The following is a 20,623-nucleotide window of genomic DNA, read 5'->3' on the forward strand; positions in this document are numbered from 1 at the left end:
AGCTCCCCCCGGAAGGCACCTCGGCCCTCGCTTGGATGTGGGGATGGATTGGCGTGGGGTAAGCTTCTAACGGGCTCTCTTGGACCTTTGGAAGGTGGCCCGCAAATCCTAGCACCTCAGCCCGGGAGGAGAAAGCAGATGCCTCTCCAACGTGCTGGGAGGGCGGGGCGGTTGAACCTCCTCCCCAGCTGCTTCGGATCCCCTCCGGGTCTCCAGGCCCCGTCGCCTCCTTCTTCCAAGTGTACCCACCAATTGGGCCCAGCCCGGCTTGACGAGTTCTCGGATCTCCGGCCCTCAAGCTCTGGACCCCGGGGGCAGGAAACTCCCGAGGGAAAGGGCCGTGGCCTTCCTCCGCCCCCGGCCGTTGCCCAGGCAACAGTGCTGCGGGCCGCGGACGCCGCGGAGGCTGGAGCTACGAGCGTGTGTGGTTGGAGGACCAGCCGGGAGCCGGCGCGAGGTCGGGGGAGGCGCTGGGGGGCGGGGGGCCGGGGGGCTGCTGGACTGCGCCTCTCTCACCTCCACCCCTCCAGTGTTGCCATGGAGACTGCCGGGGCAGCCTCACCTGTACTGGCTGTTACAAGGCCCCGCCGCCTGGCAAGCAGCAGCTACCGGAACCCTCTTCTGCCCCAGCGCTCTCTTCCAGGAACTCTGACCCAGCACCTGCCACTGCTCGCCTCCCACAAACAGGAAATGAGAGGGTAGACTTCCAAAATTCGCCCAGGGTTCCTCCACCACACCTTTCTTTATTCGGCTTTCCACCCAGAATTCTTTATATCTCAGTGTTTTCCACTATTAACGGTCTGGAGGATGAAAAGTGACTCCCTTTGTACTATGTCTGCCACACACCACTTTTGTTGACAAGCAGCTTATTCCGCAGAACACTGTCCTGGACAAAATCTAATTATCAACAGAAAGAGATTTAATGTTTTTTTTTTTTTAATTACAGTAGATATGTGAAATTCCTACTCTTCATTTGTAGTATAGGGATGATATAGAAACATCCTTTTGCTGAAATTAACCACTTTTTGACAAATGAATGGAATAATTATGTGTCGGAATATCTGGGGACATAATAGGGAAAGAATAAGCTGTTCAGAAGCCCCTTTCTTGTTTTTTTTTTTTTTTGTTTCCCCAGTCTGTATTCCAATCCAGTGCTAAAATGTCTATTTCTGGGCTCCATTCCATCCATGTTTGAGATCAGTTTTTGGCTTTGCTTGCGGGGGGGAGGGGTTATTTTAGCATGGATCTGCCTTTGAACTGGGGTGGGAGATAAATTAAATACCCTAGAATATTTACACTTAGTTCAGGTTCAAGATTTAGTGCATGGATGCATCTCTAGTGACTACCAACATGAATGCACTTAGCAAGAAGGATTCTCCCTGATTAGAGCAAGTTGAGGCATCTGTGATCTTGAATTGCCAACTGTACCCTGGCAGGCTCTGTGAACTGCTGTTGGTCTCAACCCCTTGCTTCTCAAATTTCTTTTCTGTTTAATGTGTATATGGTACAACTTTCATTCTCTGAAAGCACCCTGGTAGCTTTTGCTACTGATAATCATGAGTTTCCATACATAGTTCTGCAATTTTGAATAGACTAGCCTTTTCTGCTGACTTTAATACTACCTGTTTAGAAAATTCCAACAATGTTGGATAACTATTTCTTCCCTAAAGCTGATAGGTGAAGTACTTAATAATTTAGTTTTGTCACAGTTTCTGTGTCATGGGGTTTTCAAAGCCACTAAAAAAGATTTTTATGTAGTCCAAGGGCTAGGTAAAACTGTGAATTTGAAATACGTTTGTCTTCAGTGTCTTAATCTACTTGGTTGCAGCCTCTCCCAGAGGCCATTAGGGTTTCCTAAACACCAACCCTGAATCCCCCTTTTCATTTGTCATCCTAATTAACTTCTAAGAATTTGACCCTCTTGATTTAACCTCTCATCTTCCTGGAAAATCTGTCCCCATCTTCTCCTGGTGCTTCTCTGATCTCTTTGAAGGCTTTTCCTCATGCTTTTCATTTGTCCTCTTTCTTCTTCTTCTTCTTCTTTTTAAGATTTTATTGACTTGAGACAGTGAGAGAGAGAGAGAGAGAGAGAGAGAGAGCATGCAAGCTTGAGTAGGGGGAGGGTCAGAGGGAGAAGCAGACACCCTGCCGAGCAGGGAGCCCGACACGGGACTCGATCCCGGGACTCCAGGATCATGACCTAAGCGGAAGGCAGAGGCTCAACCAGCTGAGCCACCCAGGTGCTGTTGTCCATTTTCTTCTTTTACGTTGCCGGTTGGTCTTCTGCTTTATCCATTCAGCTTGTTTCCCTGGGCCTTTTCTTTCACATCCATAGCTTCATCTGCCCTGTTATTCTCGCGTCTTCCAAATCTATGTTATCTTGTCCAGACTCCTCTCTGAACGCCAGACCTACCTATTTCATGGACATTTCTAATGGTCTTTCCTTCAGGCATCTTTCTCTCTCATTGAACTATGTTCCTTTTCAAAACTTGCATCTGCTACTGTATTTCAGATCTTGGTTAATGACCCCAGTTACCGAGATAAGAAACATGGAGCCCTTTATTGATTCTTGCATTCATCTCATCAGATTTCTTATCGGTATCTAGCATGTGCCAGGCACACTGTCATGAGGGTTAATTCTAGTAGGAAAGATAGAGTACTACATTTATGACTAAGTAATAAAATTACAGCTTTTGAGAAAGTTTACTACAGAAGTAACCAGGGTGCTATATGATAAGAAAAGGTCTTCTGTTGAGATGAGGATGAGAAGAAGCCAAACATTTAAACTGTTGGAGAAAGAACAGGTCAGGCAGACAGAGCAGCAGTCACCAAGATCCTGTGGTACCGAAGGGCTTCTTGTATTCAATGAATTAACATCAAAAGCACTGTGCATGGTGGGAAGGAACGTGAGGAGAGGATTTGGACAGAAAGGGAAGCAGGGGCCAGATTTTGTAGGATTTGGTGGGCCCTAGTAAGGAGATTTTTCCTGTGTGCAGTGGGAAGCCCTGAAATGTTTTTAAGAAGAGTGGTCTGAGCTGTTTTGTAATTTAAAAAGATCATTCTGGCTGTGGGATGGAGAATGAATTAGAGGAGGTGACAGTTTAGAGATGGAGAGGAAATTAAAAACTATAGAAGTGTTGGTGATAACGGTGGAAGTGGAGAGGGAGATCAATGAACCGACAGGAGGTATTTTCAATAGTCTTTGTCACTCAGATTGGGTGTCAGTTTCATTTCTGTCCTTAGGGTGCACCATGCCCTGTGGGACTTTCCACATTCGGGTACTTACTACTAAATCCTAGTTGTTATGATTTTATTCTTTTATGGCCTCAACTGCCAATGATACATGATAGCTGGCAAGGAAAATGTAGAGAACAATAGATAAGAAAGAAGCTCTAGAGTCAAGCTGCCTTGGTTCATGTCCAAGGTCCATGACTTACTAGTTCTGTCACTTTGAGCAAATTGCTTAAGCTTCCTGCTATAGAATAGTAATAATAGCGTAATACTTATTTTCAGGACTTTACAGGGATCAAATAATTCATATAATATACAGTGTATGTAAGTGCTCAGTAAATGTTAGATGATGTTGTTGGCCCTCATGATAATGATAGAGGGCTTGATATCTCATTCGAATAAGAGTTTTTTATGAAATCACTTGAGGGAGGTTCTGTAGCTTTTACTTCTAACTTATTTATAAGTGGGTTAAGAACCAAGAAAAGAAGCGCATATGGCTAGTCTTGAGGGCAGGAGGAAATGGGGAATGTTTTGACAATCTTAGGGTTGCTGCTCCTCAAATATCCCTTCTTGGGAAAATTCTCCTTGAGGAGTTTTCTGTTCCTTTCTGATTTTTTAAAAAATATTACTTTCCTTAGGCTTGTGTTTTGTTGTTTTATTTTTCCTTGAGTGATTTGAAAAGAAAATGAATATGGAGTTGTTAATCATGGCAAGAATGACAAAAAGCCTCTTAGTTGGGAGAAATTGGGCCTTGTTGTTACTTGGTGTGATCATTATAGTAAAAACGAATTCCAAAGTAAACACTCTTCAGTAATTCAAAACTTTCATTTTCCTAAGTTCCCATCGGCCAATATTGACTGCATTTTTATCAGGTATTCATTGTCCTTCATAAATGGTGCATATCCCATATTTTTCTTAATCAGTTATCAAGTCTTCTCAGGATTGAATAGATGAATCAATCCTTTATAAAGTATCTCTCTCGTCTTTTTCCTTTCCTTTTTACTATTGTTGCCCTCTGTCTATACTAGGCTCTCATTATATATATACATACATTATCAGGAAATATATATATTATCCTTTTAACATTTCTCTGCTTGACTCTTTCATATTCATGGCAGATGAATTTTCTCAAAATATGGAACTATTCTTGCCACTCTCTCATTCAAAAAATTCAAAAGCTGTTCACTGAGAAGAAAGTTTCAAACTGGCAAAAGATTCATATTCAGGCTATCTATAGAGCTCCTATAAGTTAAAAAGACCACCCAATAAGAAGACGGTAAGCAGGAGAGATACTCAACACGAGTAGTTCTCCAAATGACTAATAAATAAGAGAAAGGGTCCTTGATCTCAATAGTCATCAGACAAATGAAAATTAAAACTACTAAGTAGTTAGCAGAGAAATGAAAATCACAACTGCCAGAATGGCTACAATGAAAAGGAATGATTTTCCCATGTGTTGGTGAGAATGTAGCTCAAATAGAATGCCCCTATGTTGCCAGGGGAATAATAAATGATGAAGCTACTTGGGAAAAACTATTTAGCATGATCTACAAAAGTTGAATGTAAGTATATTTTTTTAAGATTTTATTTATTTGAGAGAGAGAGAGTGAGTGAGAAACAGCATGAGAAGGGAGAGAGAGGGTCAGAGGGAGAAGCAGGCTCCCTGCTGAGCTGGGAGCCCAATGTGGGACTTGATCCAAGGACTCCGGAGGCAGTCGCTTAACCAACTGAGCCACCCAGGTGCCTGAAATGTAAGTATATCCTATGAAGCAATTCTACTCCTCTGGTATATAGCCAAAAGAAATGAGTAATGGGTGCACCAAAAAACACAAGGGAAACTGTTAGAGCAGAATTATTTTCAGTAGCTGAAAACTGGAAACAACTCTAATGTTTATCTTGAAGACAATGGTTAGATAAATTACGGCATGTTCCAGAGAAAGAGGAACCCCTCTCACACTGTTGGTGAGAGGTACAGCCACTCTGGGAAACTTTATGGAGGTTCCTCAAAAAAGTTGAAAATAGAGCTACCCTATGACCTAGCAATTGCACTACTAGGTATTTAGTTTTTAGTGATCTGAAGGGGCACCTTCACCCCAATGTTTATAGCAGCAGTGTCCATAATAGCCAAACTATGGAGAGAGCTCAGATGTCCATCGACAGATGAATGGATAAAGAAAATGTGGTATATATGCACAATGGAATATTAGTCATAAAAAATGAAATCTTGCTATTTTCAATGATGTGGATTGAACTAGAGTATTATGTTAGGTGAAATAATCAGAAAAAGACAATTATCATATGATTTCACCCATATGTGGAATTTAAGAAACAAAACAGAGGAGCATAGGGGAAGGGAGGGAAAAATAAAACAAGATGAAATCAGAGAGGGATACAAACCATAAGAGACTTTCAACTATAGGAAACAAAATGAAGGGTATTGTAGGGGACGAGGGTGTGGGTAACTGGGTGATGGACATTAAGGAGAACATGGGATATAATGAGCACTGGGTGTTATATAAGACTGATGAATCACTGAACTTTACCTCTGAAACTAATAATATATATTAATTTGTTGAATTTAAATAAAAAATTACGGCATGTTCTGTAATGGAATACTGTGCAGCTGTAAAACATTAAAAAATCCTGCCACATACTACATATATGAATTCCACAAACATAATGGCATGACAAAATAGGTAACACAAATCTACATAGAGAAGTTAGGTCATGGTTATCTTCAGGGAGGCGAGCAAGGTTGGTGATTGGGAAGGGCATGAAAATGCGGGTGGGAGAGCTGAATCTTAAATTTCTTGAGCTGAGTGATTCTGACATGGGTACGTTGTATAATTTTAGCAGGCTGTACATTTATGATATGTGCATTTTGACCATATGCTCTATTTCAATAAAAATATTTATTTTTTAAAAAAGTCTTCTCATTAGCTACCATATGAGGTCACTCTCTCCAGATGGGCATTTCAAGCCTCCCCCAACTGGCGTTTACACAGCTACTTTTCCAGTTGTTTCCTTGTTATATCTTGGCACATGTCCAGTTTCTGTCAGGTCTGACTAGTAAATGAGGCAGAGGCTTCCACTTTTTCATATTCATTGTTTTTTTTCTTTTTAAAAATAGAACCATCCGAATTTCAGCAGGACACCTGACTGCCTTTGACCAATTTGCTGACTACATTTTCTAGTTTTCTTTGCCTGTAGTGTGGTCCTGTGATTAACTTTGGACCAATGCTGCATGAGCAGACATTATACTTTGTCTTTCACTTTTACTTCTGGCTGGGAACTAGTGAAATTTAGAGAATCCTTGGCGTTGCCTGTTTCTAATGGCAAAACTACTGCTCTGGCCAGCCCGCTGGACTGTTAAGTGGGAGGGAAATGCATTTCTGTTTAAGTTACAATATTTTGAGATCTCTTTATTAGAATATAGTTTCTGTCTTAGCAGACTTACTATTTCATAAACATTGTGATTCATATGTGCCTCTGCATTGCGTGAGGCTAGTTTTTCCAGAGATGCCCTGACCCTAGGTTTCTTCTACTGAAAGGGTCTCCAGGCTGCGCCATATTTATAATTTGTTCCCTTGCAGTGTGTTCCATGGCCTATATATGTGGCCATGGAGAATGCATTAATTTATCTGAGCCCCATATTCCTCACCTGTGAAATGAGACTGATAGATGACTCTTAAGAAGATTAAAATATATGTGAAGCATTTAGCACAGTCTGGGATACAATATGAAGCACTCAACAAATATAAGCTTATTTTCACATAATAGTTTTAATATACATCATGATATTATAGAATTAAACAAAGGCATAGCATCAAAGATCAATGTGTGTTGGAGGTAGATACCCAAGTTAAGGGTATTTTAAAAATGAGCTCATCTTGCTTTATGATTCCAGGGCTTCTAGAAATTCCTAAATATTGGAAGTAGTGCAACGTGAACATAAATATACCCTGTAACTAAACATTTCTACTCTTAGTTATATGTCTAAAAGAAATAAGCACATGGGTATACTAAAAATAGGAACAAAATATTCAGAGCAGCACTATTTTTAATAGACAAATGGAAATAACTTGTTTCTTAGATATAGGAGCAAAATTAATTTTTAATTTTGGCATTTATCCTTAACTGTTCCCTGCTTCTCTTTCCTCTTAAATATTGGGGGGCAATAACTCCTTACGGATCTGACTAATCTATTAGAAAGTGCTCTGGGAAAAATTTCTAAAAAAAATCTCTGATGTTACAAATAAATTATGCTTATAATTTTAGTATTTCCTTTCTAGAATCATCTAGCAATTTTCTTGGACCTAAAGTACTTCCTTTAAGTTTTCTTGGTAAGGGTGGTAAATGCTTTTGGTTTTTGTTTCAAAATTCATTCTTGAATGATAATTTACCTGAGTATACAGTTCTACATTAATATGTCTTTGCCCTTAGAGCCATGAAACTATTATCCTACTGTCTTCTGAGTTTTCTGATTACTGAGAAGTTTGCAGTCAGACAAATAGCTGGTATTTAAAAGTAATCTGTTTTATCTTTCTGGCTACTTGTTAATGTGGTCAGTCTGTGGATATCAGCAGTTTAACTGAGATGTATTCAAGAGTGAATTTTTTAAAAACAAAATTATCCTGTTTGGAATTCATCGTATTTCTTACATCTAAATAGCTCTACCTAAATAGCTCTACCAAGTTTTTCTCCATGGTTTTCCCAAGGGGGAGACTTTTTTTTTTTTCCCTCAATAAAGAGATCAAGGAAAATAAGATAAGTCACTTTGTCGTCCCTATTTTTAAATGGGCAGATTTTTTTCCTATTCCTTTTTTTTTCCACTACATGTGTTGACCTTGTTTTGAGGGTCTTGTTTTTATATGTGGAGGTTTCTCTTTCAAGTCTTATGGCCCATTGTTCACATGACCCTAGAAAGTTGCCTTATTTTGAGAGCTGTGTATTTTATTTTTATTTTTATTTATATTTAAAGTTTTTACTTTAATTCCAGGTAGTTAATATACAGTGTTGTATTAGTTTCAGGTGTACAATATAGTGATTCAACACTTCCATACATCATCCAGTGCCCATCGCAACAAGTGACCTCCTTAACCACCATCACCTATCTCACCCATCCCCCACCTGCCTCCCCTCTGGTAACCATCGGTTTGTTCGCTATAGTTAAGAGTCTGTTTTTTCGTTTGTCTCTTTTTTTCTCTTTGTTCATTTGTTTTGTTTCTTAAATTACACATAAGAGTGAAATCATATGGTATTTGTCTTTCTCTGACTGGTTTATTTCTCTTCCCATTATACTCTCTAGCTCTATCCATGTTGTTGAGAATGGCAAGATTTTGTTCTTTATTATGGCTGAATAATATTCCATTCTTTATGTATACCACATCTTTATCCATTCATCAATTGATGGACACTTGCGCTGCTTCCATATCTTGGCTGTTACAAATAATGCTGCAGTAAACATAGGGGTGCATGTATCCTTTTGAATTAGTGTTTTTGTCTTCTATGGGTAAATACCCAGTAGTGCAATTACTAGATTTTAGGGTAGTTCTATCTTTAATTTTTTTGAGGAACCTCCATACTGTTTTCCACAGTAGCTGCACCAGTTTGTATTTCAAGAGCTGTGCATTTTAGTTACTTTATGGTGGAAAGTTTTTGTTTTTTAAGAGAATATTAATGGCAGTGGTGGTATATATCCTTGGCAAATTTTTATTTTTCAATATGAATTGTCCTAAAATATGAAGTATTTTTAGAAATACATGCAATTAAAAGAGACATAGAGATTTTGTTATATTTAATTTTTTGTGAATTTTCAATTTTTTTTAATTGACCAATGTTACCTTACAAAAAAAATGCCTTGAGCTGGTTTTTGGTCCACTTAAATAATTTTTCATAGTGGTTACACAAGAAACAAGGCTTTCATTCACTTTAACTTTTTCTTTTCTTTTTTTTTTTAAAGAATTTATTTATTTGACAGAGAGAGACACAGCAAGAGAGGGAACACAAGCAGGGGGAGTGGGAGAGGGAGAAGCAGGCTCCCCACTGAGCAGGGAGCCCAATGTGGGGCTCTATCCCAGGACCCTGGGATCATGACCTGAGCCGAAGGCAGACGCCTAACGACTGAGCCACCCAGGCACCCCTTTTTCTTTCTTTTAAATAGACTTTATTTTTAAGATCAATTTTAGGTTTGTGGTAATATGGAACAAAAGTGCAGATTTTCCATACATGCCCTGCCATCACACATGTATAAGCCTCCCCCATTATCAAAATCCCACACCAGCTGGTGCATTTGTTACCATTGGTAAACCTATACTGACATACCATTATCATCCAAAACCCATAATTTACATTAAGATTCACTCTTTGTGTACATTCTGGGGGTTTTGACAAATGTATAATGACACGTATTACCATTACAATGTTATAAAGAATAGTTTCGCTGCTCTAAAAATTTTCTGTGCTTCACCTATTCATCCCTCCCTCCCCCCCTTTACCCTTGGCAACTGATCTTTATGATGGTGACTGTCTCGCCTTTTCCAGAATATGCATATGTCTGTAATCATACAGTGTGTGCCCTTTTCAGATGATTTTATTTCACTTAGTATTATGCATTCAAGGTTCCTCCAGGTCTTTTCATGACTTGATAGGTCATTCATTTTAACACTGGGTGTACCACGATTTATTATCCATTCACCTACTGAAGGATATCTTGGTTGCTTCCAAGTTTTGGCTATTTTGAATAAAGTTGCTATAAACTTCCATGTGCAGGTTTTTGTGTAGACATAAGTTTTCAACTCCTTTGGATAAATACCAAGGAGCACAACTGCTGGATCATATGGTAAAGAGTATGTTTAGTTTTGTAAGGAACTGCCAAACTGTCTTCCTAAGAGGCTGTACCATTTTGCATTCCTGCCAGCAGTGAATGAGAGTTCCTGTTGTTCCACATCCTTGCTAGCATTTGGTGTTGTCAGCATACTGAATTTATGCCACTCTAATAAGTGTGTAGTGGTATCTTCTTATTTTAATTTGCATTTTCCTAATTGCATATGAAATGGAACATTTTTTCATATGCTTGCTTTTTATCTGTACATCTTCTTTGATGAGGCATCTGTTTATATCTTTTGCCCATTTTTTAATCAGGTTGTTCGTTTTCTTATTGTTGAACTTTAAGAGTTCTTTGTATATATTGGATAAAAATCTTTTATCAGATAGGTCTTTTGCAAATATTTTCTTCCCATCTGTGACTTGTCTTCTCAATCTCTTGACAGTGTCTCTCACAGAACAGAAATTTTTAATTTTAATGAAGTCCAGCTTATCAATTATTTCTTTCATCCATAGTACCTTTGGTTTTGTACCAAAAAATCATCATCATGCCTAAGGTCATCTAGATTTCTTCCTATATTATAGTTTTTATAGTTTTGAGTTTTACATTTAGGTCTATGATCCATTTTGACTTAATTTTTGTGAAGAGTATATGGTCTCTGTCTAGATTATTCTTTTTTTTTTTGCATGTGGATGTCCAGTTTCTCTAGCACTAGTTGTTGAAAAGACTATCTCTTCTTTTTTTTCCACTGAGATTTCTAAGATTTTATTTATTTATTTGAGAGAGAGAAGAGAGTGCATTTGCTCATGAGCTGGGAGAGGGGCAGAGTCAGAGGGAGAGAGAATCTCAAGCAGACTCTGCACTGAGTGTTGATCCTGACCTGGGGCTGGATCTCAGGACCCTGAGGTCATGACCTAAGCCAAAACTAAGAGGCGGAGGCTCAACCAATTAAGCCACCCTGCACCCTGCTATCTTTTCTTTATTGTATTGCCTTTGTGTCTTTGTCAAAGATCAGTTGACTATATTTTTGGAGTCTGTTTCTACACTTCATCTTCTGTTTCATTGATCTATTTGCCTGTTCTTTAGCCAATGTGATATTGTCTTGATTACTGCAGCTTTATATTAAGTCTTGAAGTCAGATAGGTTCAGTCCTTTGACTTTGTTCTTCATTAATATTGTGTTAGCTCTTCTGAGTGCATTTTACTCTTTTTCCACTATTTTTTTTTAGGGAACTATACCAAAATTCCATCTCTTTGTGTAATAGGCTTAGTCAGATATTTGAAGGATACATATTACAATAAATTAACAACTAACCTTTGTTGAGTGCTTATTAAATTCCATGCAAATTTCAAGTAATCCTCAAATCAAACCAAAGAGATAAGTGCTGTAATTATCTTCATGTTATAGATGAGGAAACTAAGGCCCAGAGAAATGTAAGGGAATTGCCCAAGGAAACTTAGGAAGTAAATGGAATATATAGTTTGTCTCAAAGAGGCATAATTTATCACTTCCCAATACCTACATCATGAGCCAACTGGCAAAGAGAGTCTACAAACATCCAGGTTAGAAAGACACAAATTATACTCCAATGGGATGATTACTGATCAAGTACTATATACCAAGGACTACTCTAGGTATTACAGTTTCAAAATAATCATCATCAAGCATCTTCTCTTGATGAGTTCACTGTGCAAAGTAAGGATCTTATAGTGAAGAGATCATTTAAAATACAACATAGTAGCTATTTTCATTATAGTGCCAAACTAGAATCTACCTAAATGCCCATAAACTAGAAAATGGACAAATTGTGGCTTAGCCATACAATGGAATATTATTCAGTAATAAAAAGAAGGGACTACTGCTGCAGACAAAAACAAAAATAAATCTCTAATATTATGTTAAATGAAAGAGATGAGACACAAGTATGCAAGTATACATCTATAATCCCACTTATATAAATGTTTGGAACAGGCAAATAGTAACCTCCGGTGACTGAAATCATCAGTCATTGTTTTGAAGGGGTTGACAAGGAAGCAGTATGAAAAAATTATCTAGGGTGATGGAAATATTTGTTTGATGCATTTGCCCAAACTGGCTGAATAGTATACTTAAGATCTAAGCATTTCATTGTATATAAATTATAAAAAAGAAAAAATGAACAAAAAATAGCATATTAAATGCTAAAACCAGGAATGAACAGAGGGATACAGAAGCACAGGGGAATAAGCGGGTAACTTAGCTTTGAGGAGTCAAGGAAAGCTTCCTTGAAGACTGGACATGTGAGATGGGTTTTGAAGGGTGCACAGGAATTTGCCATTGAAGGAAGAGATTCTAGGGAGAAAGCAGAAAATGTTAATTTATTCATTTCTTATTCATTTTTCTGCCCAAAATTATAGTCCATTTATTCTCTGCTTGGTACAATTTTAGGTCTTTGTAAAAAGACAAATGCAGACTTTGCCCACAGAAAGCTTAGGTTCTAATGGAGAAATCATGAGTCATGAGTTTTACAGAATTTTCAGGGAAGTTGAGAAGTTCAATATGATTTGAATGTGTTTGAATGACAGGAGATAGGCTGATGAGTCACAGAGGGTAAGGGATTCTTGCTAAAGTGATTTAGCAGGGTTCTGGCTAAAACTGGATTTTACAAGCAAGTGCATACACATGAGCCCAGGAGAAGGTTCAGGAGCCTGACTGAAGTTTGGCCAACCAAAGAATCTTTGTCACCAGGCCAGGCCCACTCGATTTAGTGCAGTAAAATAATTAAAAGCAGGGAAATACACAGCCTAAATAATACTACTGGTACTGGTTCATCAGTATTTGAGAATCAAAAGCTATTTGTATGGCAAGGGCAACAACAGTGTGTCAGGGAAGTGCTGAAAAGTCACTACTCCAAGACAGTATCTGACAAGGAAAGTTCATTTTGCCAGCATCTGAACATATGGCAAAGCAGTGTTTCTCCAGACTTCTGTGTGCTGGCAGGGATTGGCCTCCTAGTAACTTGGACTTTTGTTTGTGCCGAAGACAGGATGAATATTCTCCATAAATAATTGTAATTATCTTCTCATTGAAGAAACATAAACTTGGAATTCAGTACTGTTTTCTTGAATACATCATCAATTTTGGAAAGAAGTGGAGTTACATTTTCTCTGTTTTTGCAAATGAATTGCTAGTACAAAATTAACAAATTGCCTTTCACAAAAACATATTTTTCGGTTGAAGTACTTTACGTTGAAACACTACATCTCATCTTTCTCTTTATTCTACTTTTACTTTGTGCTGTTTTTTTCTTCTCCCCCAAATATTGTCTGTTTGAAATTCTACAAGCTGTCTTATTTTCCTTTTGAAAAATACAGTCAGTAACTTAAACACTTTAGAAGATGTTAAAGAATGCTGCAGGTGAAAAGTTCCTCATTTGGTTTCCAAACATACTATTTTACAGAAAATTAGAGTGCTTTTCTTCAATAATAAATACATAGGATCGAATTTTTTTTTTTTTAGCTGAAGGTTTCTTCCAAATTATTTACTTTACCAGATGTTTGTTGTTGTTTGTTTTTAAATACATGTGGGAACTGAAGCACTGAGGGCCAAATAGCAGGATCTTCCCCGAAGGTGAAAAAGAGAGTTTATAGGGCTGCAGATGGTCACTTTGAAAATTAGCCATTCTGCTTGAATGAGAGCAGAAATGTGTATTTTCATGTCTGTTTCCTATTCATAGGGGATAACTGCTTGAGCTCTGGAGCCCTGGGTTTGTATCCTAGCACAACCTAGTGATGGGAGAAAGTTACAATCTCCAGTCCTGGTTTCCTGTATGTAAATTGGGAGTAGTAACAGTTTCTGGCCCCAAAGAAGAGTTGCTATGAGGGTGAAGGACTGTGCTTGCACATAAGCTGGGTCTGCCTGAGCACAGAGAGCTTAATATTCAGCAGCAGCTCATTCCATGCCCACTTCCCATGCCAGCCTCTGCTCTGTAGCTTCTACTTCATACTTCACCTACGATGATTTTTTCCCTTTCATTTTACTTTTTATTTTTTCCTCTTTTTTTTGTGGGGGGCGGGGACGCGGGGAATCTCATTCATTTGGATTCTCATATTGAAAAACCGTTGAATGGTTTCCCACTACATGTTAAAGAACATGTTGGGTGCCTGGGTGGCTCAGATGGTTAAGCGTCTGCCTTCGGCTCAGGTCATGATCCCAGGGTCCTGGGATCGAGTCCCGCATCGGGCTTCCTGCTCCTTGGGAGCCTGTTTCTCCCTCTGCTTCTCTCTCTCTCTCTCTCTCTGTCTCTCATGAATAAATAAATAAAATCTTAAAAAAAAAAAAAAGAACATGTTAACTAAATCTGACATCCATGACCTACGTTTGGTCTACCCCATCATTCTGTTTCATTTTTATCTGTAACTAACTCCTCTCCTGATTCCTCAACCTTGGCTGCATATAAGAATCCCTGACAGAGAGGTGAAAAACTCCCATGCCCAGGTGCACCCCTGTCCTATTCCATCACATTCTCTGGAGAAAGGACCTCGGTATCGGAAATTCAAAGTTCACCAGGAGATCTCAATGTGCAGCCAAGATTGAGAACCAGTTTTAAAGCATATTGAATTTACCATGTTCTACTTACTACCATCTCTTTTGACATACTCATCTAAACTAATGGTAGACTACAAGCTCCTTCAGGAAGGGAAACATAAATTTTTCTTTGTAATTAGCCAAAGTAACCTGTTACAGTATTTTGCACATAGTAGAGGTAATTTCTTTTTTTTTTAAAAGATTTTATTTATTTATTTGAGAGAGAGAATGAGAGAGAGAGAGCACATGAGAGGGGGGAGGGTCAGAGGGCGAAGCAGACTCCCTGCTGAGCAGGAAGCCCGACGCGGGACTCGATCCCGGGACTCCAGGATCATGACCTGAGCCGAAGGCAGTTGCTTAACCAACTGAGCTACCCAGGGGCACAGTAGAGGTAATTTCTTAAACCTTGCTAACACCTTATATTTCCTTATACTGCCTCACTCCTGGGCTTTCTGTTTACATCTCTCTTGCAGAATTATATTCCAAGGCATCACCCTTAGGTAGTTACAGTAAGATAAGCTAGGTTTTGGGTGCCTTTCCGTCTCCACAAACTCAATCCTCCTCCTCTCCCATCCCCCACTGATTTATCTCAGCATACAACAAAGGACCTGTCAATGGAAAGTGAGTTTCTTGGGTCAAGTGAATAGAGGAGTAAGGGTACCTTTCAGTTTAGGTAGCACATTGAAAGTATTGGCAAAAATTCGATTATGTACAGGTGGTCTCTATAAATTCTTGAGCTTAGGACTCTCGAATATTGAGCATTGGAAATTTATATTTATTGAACTATCCTTTTTTTGTATTATGTTGTTTTATTTGTTGTTTATAAACCGGCAGTCCTTCATTCTGCTTTTAATTCTAGGTATTTCACTAAAATTGCTATCATATCAACTAGTTTATCATGATGATTTTGCCAGTTATCTGTTTGATAACAAACTACACTGAGAAAGGAAAGGTGATAACTGTTTTTACTCATTGATTCCCTGACAGTAAATGTGTTATATTGGCCTTAGTTTGACTTGTATTAATATAATTCAAATAAAGATTATTTCAGTAGATGTTATATTTGATGTATCAAAAATTTGACTTTCAAATAGTTTTTAATTGAGTGGAAAATTCTCACAAATTATATGAATATGCTTGAGTGACATTCTAGTGTCAATGTCTATCTGTATCTTACCATAGCTTAGTAATGCTACAAGCAAATACAATCTCCTGTGGAGAATGGGAGTCAGGAAGGATTGCAGGAGAGAGATCTACCCCCTAATGGCTCTGTTTTCATTAGTTCTTATTTAGCTTCATAATATAACTGGAAATGAGGAATTTCAGAAGAAGTTGAATTTGAAACTTAGGAATGGTGCATTTTATTTAGCTCCTGTATGGCCAAGAAGAAACATGTAAAACTTTATGATAGTCTTTTAACATAACGGCATTTGGATTTCACTATAATAATGTTAGTATCTCTAAGCTTTTTGTCTCTCATTTATTAATTTCACATGTTTGCCTTCAAGTTTTATGTGTATGTATCATCTCACCAATGGGCAATTAGTAAGACAGCAGGAAGTGAAGTAAGGGTGATTCATCTGTGAGCTCAATTATTATTTTCCTTCAATATCATTTTATTGTGTTACTATAATACAATAAGGGCATTAAATTAACCAAATTTTTTGAGCACAGACTTGCCATTCCATATTCAATTTACAAATTTGATTAGTTTGGCTATCATATTAGCTTTAATATAAAATTTTTCCAGTAGTAGCTATGTTTTCTAGGGCCCTGAAGTGTTATGTTAGATCAGTTAGTTTTGTGAATTCCTGTTATCTAAGGTTTTTTATGTCAGTGGTTAACTACAGGAACTACACTATAAAATAATCACTTAATTCATTAACTGTGTCATTCACTCATCCTGAATGACATAAAAACAGTGGTATCCTGGAGCTATTTTGTAGTAGCTTAAGAGAGCTCATTATTAAATTTTCAGGAGCTTTTCAAGCCATTTGTGAAACAGGTATTATGAAAAATTAAATGATAAAGATTTATTAAGTTATTTATTAAGAGGTGGTAGATACTCAAAATGTATCACTGCCTAATTATTTTCTTATTATTCATATTCTGGAGGTGGTTTTTCTGGTCTATAATACCAGCATGGTGAAAATACCACATAATGGGGCACCTGGGTGGCTCAGTTGGTTAAGCGACTGCCTTCGGCTCAGGTCATGATCCTGGAATCCCAGGATCGAGTCCCGCATTGGGTTCCTTGCTCAGCAGGGAGTCTGCTTCTCCCTCTGACCCTCCTCCCTCTCATGCTCTCTATCATTCTCTCTCTCTCTCTCTCAATAAATAATAAAAATCTTTAAAAAAATACCACATAATGGTACGCTGTTGTGCATCTCTTCCTAACTCTGGGCTCAGTGACTTCACATTAGTATCTTGAGGTATGCCTTGATGGAAGTACTTACACCACAAAAATCAGCAAATACCACAAATCAGAGCTGGATTTATTGTTTTGTTTATTGACATACTGCTGAACCTGAAAGAAGTTTCAGTTTAATAAAATTTATACAAGGGAGAAATAGTACAACAGTAGGGTACATACCATCTTAAATTATAAAAAGACTTATTAGGAAGAAGTCTGCAATGAAATTCCATTTGACGTATCCTAGTTCAACTAAAATAATAGGTTGGTTTACTGAACAAGAGTTCAACACAAGTCAATGAAAACATTCTGTGAGAATTAGTTGTCTATATGGAATTTACAATAAAAATATTATCCATTTAGCTATTGTTTATAAGTTGTATGCTACACATATTTATATTATTAAAATTTATAAAAACCTTATGTATTTGGGGGGAGACAATTGGTAAACATATACCAACACATCACTATAAGCCTTGATGATTGAGCCCTTCCCATTTCCACTTTGCATTTATGGGTTTGTGGACTGTTAGAATTGCATTGTATGAACTCCTTTTTTTTTTTTTGCATCTTTGAAATTAAAATGTATGTTGTCACAAATGGTAATAGATGGTATTATGTCAAGTGAAATAAGTCAGACTGAGGACAGATACCATATAGTTTCACTCATGTGAAATCCATAAAACAAAATAAATGAACATACAAACAAGCAGAATCAGACCTATAAATATGGAGAACAAACTGGTGGTTGACAAAAGGAAGGGGGTTAGAGAGATGGGCAAAATGGGTAAAGGGGAGTAGGAGATACGCTGTTCCAGTTACGGAACGAAAAAATCAGGGGCATTTTAATTGTTTTTACTTTTTGGCTGTAATGAATATGTTGCTGTATTTTGTACAATTTATTTTGTGTGGTTGTATGTTTTCATTTCTCTTGAATATATACATGCTTAGGCCTTATTAAGTCATCTGGTAAGTCTATGTTAAAATTTCAAGTTACTGTCAGACTTTCCAAAGCTCCTGCATCATTTTGCTTTTCCACCAGCAATGCATGAGAGTTCTAAGTTCTCCATATCTTTGCCTGTGCTTATTTTTGGTTATAGCAATCCTAGTCAATGTGAAGTAGTATCTCATTGAAATTTTGATTTACGTTTCCCTGAGTACTAATGATGTTGATTGTATTTTCTTGTGCTTTGCCATTTAAACATCTTTGGAGAAATGTTTACTCAAAATCTTTATAACTTCTTTGTTTTAGGTGTACAACATAATGATTCTGATATAGATATATAATGATTATATGGTTATAATGATTATATGGTTAAAATGATTATATATATTATATATATATAATATATATATAAATGATCACCACAATATGTCTAGTTAACATCCACCACCACGGTTACAAATTTTTTTTAGATTTGTACTTAGAACCTCTAAGATCTTAGCAACTTCAAATATATAATATAGTATTTTTATCTATAGTAACAATTCCATATATTACATCTCCAGGATTTATTTATTTTATAACTAGAAGTTTATACCTTAACACTTTTGACCATCTTTACCCATTTTATCCACTCCCTACTTCCTGACTCTGGCAACCACCAATCTCTTTCTCTGTTTGTGAGTTTTGTTTTTTATTTGCTTGCTTTTTAAGATTCCACATATAAGTGAAATCCTATGGTATTTGTCTTTCTCTGTCTTATTTCTCTTAGCATAATGCCCTCAAGGTCCATCCACCCTGTTGCAAGTGGCAAGATTTTCTTCCTTCTTGTGGCTGAATAATATTCCAGTGTGTATATGTGTGTGTGTGTGTGTGTGTGTGCACATAATAGCACAATTATGTGGTAGCACAAAATGTGGCATACATACATATGACCACGTTTTCTTTATCCATTCATTCATCAACAGATACTTAAGTTGCTCTCATGTCTTAGCTATTGTAAATAATGCAGTGAAAATGGAGGTGCATGTATATTTCTGAGTTAGTGTTTTTGTTTCCTTTGGATGAGTCCAGAAGTGGAATTGCTGGATCATAGGGTAGTTCTATTTTTAATTTTTTAAGGAATCTCTATACTGTTTTTCATAGTTTTGCAACAGTTTATATTCCCACCAGCAGTGTGCAATGAAGTGTTCCCTTTTCTGCATTTGCTTACCAACACTGGTGATTTCTTGTCCTTTTGATAATAGCCATTCTAACAGGTATGAAGTGATATCTTATTGTGGTTTTGATTTGCATTTACCTGATGGTTAGTGATGTTGAGCACCTTTTCATGGGTGCTTCCTTTGGGAAAATGCTGATTCAGATCCTTTATCCATTTTTTAGTTGGATTGTTTCTTTTTTAGCTATCGAGTTGAATGTTTCTTTATATATTTTGGATATTAACCCCTTATCGGACTTATGATTTTCAAATGTTTTCTCCCATTTCTGTGGGTTGTCATTTCATTTTTTTGATGGTATCATTTCAGCATAAAGTATTTTAATTTTAATGTAGTTCAATTAATTTTTCTTTTGTTGCTTTTGCTTTGGGGTTTATAACTGAGAGGACCTTGCCTTACCCAAGGTTAAAAACATTTACTCCTGTGTGTGTGTGTGTGTGTGTGTGTGTGTGTGTGTATGTGTATCTTAAGTTTTAGCTTCTACATTTAGATCTATGATGCATTTTGACTTAATTTTTATGTATGGTGTGAGATAAGGATTCTACTTCATTCTTTTTAATGTGGGTATCCGGTTGTCCCAGTATCATTTATTGAAAAGATTATTTTTTTCCCACTGTATTGTCTTGACACTCACGTTGAAAATGAATTGAAAATAAGTATAAGGGTTTATCTCCGGAATCTCAGTTCTCTGCCGTCGATCTATATATCTATTCTCATGCCCAGTATCATGCTATTATGTAAGATTTATAGTAAGTTTTGAAATCAAGAAGTAGGAGACCTCCAAATTTCTTCTTTTAAAAGATTATTTTGGCTGTTCTGAGCACCTTGCATTTACATATGATTTTTAACTTGTCAATTTCTGCAAAAAAGCTAGCTAGAATTTTTAAATAGGGATTACATTGACTTTGTAAATAAGTTTTTTGAATATTACCATCTTAACAATATCAATCCTGTGGTCTGTGAATAGAGGATATCTTTCCATTTATTTAGTTCATTAAAAATGTTTTTTAACAATGTTTTGTAGGTTTCATGTACAAGCCTTGTACTTCTTTTGTTAACTTTGTGTCTAAATTTATACCTTGTATTCTAATTTATTATATATATATATATATATATATAGAGAGAGAGAGAGAGAGAGAGAGAGCATGAGCAGGGTGAGGAAGGGCAGAGGAAAAGGGAGAGAGAGAATCTTCAGTAGGCTCCATGCCCAGCATGGAGCTTGAAGTGGCACTCAATTAGATGACGCTGAGATCATGACCTGAGACGAAATCAAGAGTCAGACACTTAGCCGACTCAGCCATCCAGGTGCCCCTGTATTATTGTAAATGAAATTATTTTTCTAAATTCATTTTTAAATTTTTATTGCTAATGAAAAGAAATACAATTGCTTTTTGTTATTGATTTTGAAATTTAACTTTGCTGACCTC

General features: G+C 37.2%; 1 protein-coding gene across 8 annotated transcripts in view; it reads left to right on the forward strand.

The window, feature by feature from the left end:
* Window positions 1–20,623, forward strand: part of NOL4 (nucleolar protein 4) — a 422,575-nt gene that overhangs the window by 60,236 nt on the left and 341,716 nt on the right. The window lies entirely within an intron of this gene.

This window comes from Callorhinus ursinus, unplaced genomic scaffold (genome assembly GCF_003265705.2).
Source record: "Callorhinus ursinus isolate GAN/ISIS: 27379988/994484 unplaced genomic scaffold, GSC_fseal_2.0 scaffold11, whole genome shotgun sequence".
NCBI lineage: Eukaryota > Metazoa > Chordata > Mammalia > Carnivora > Otariidae > Callorhinus > Callorhinus ursinus.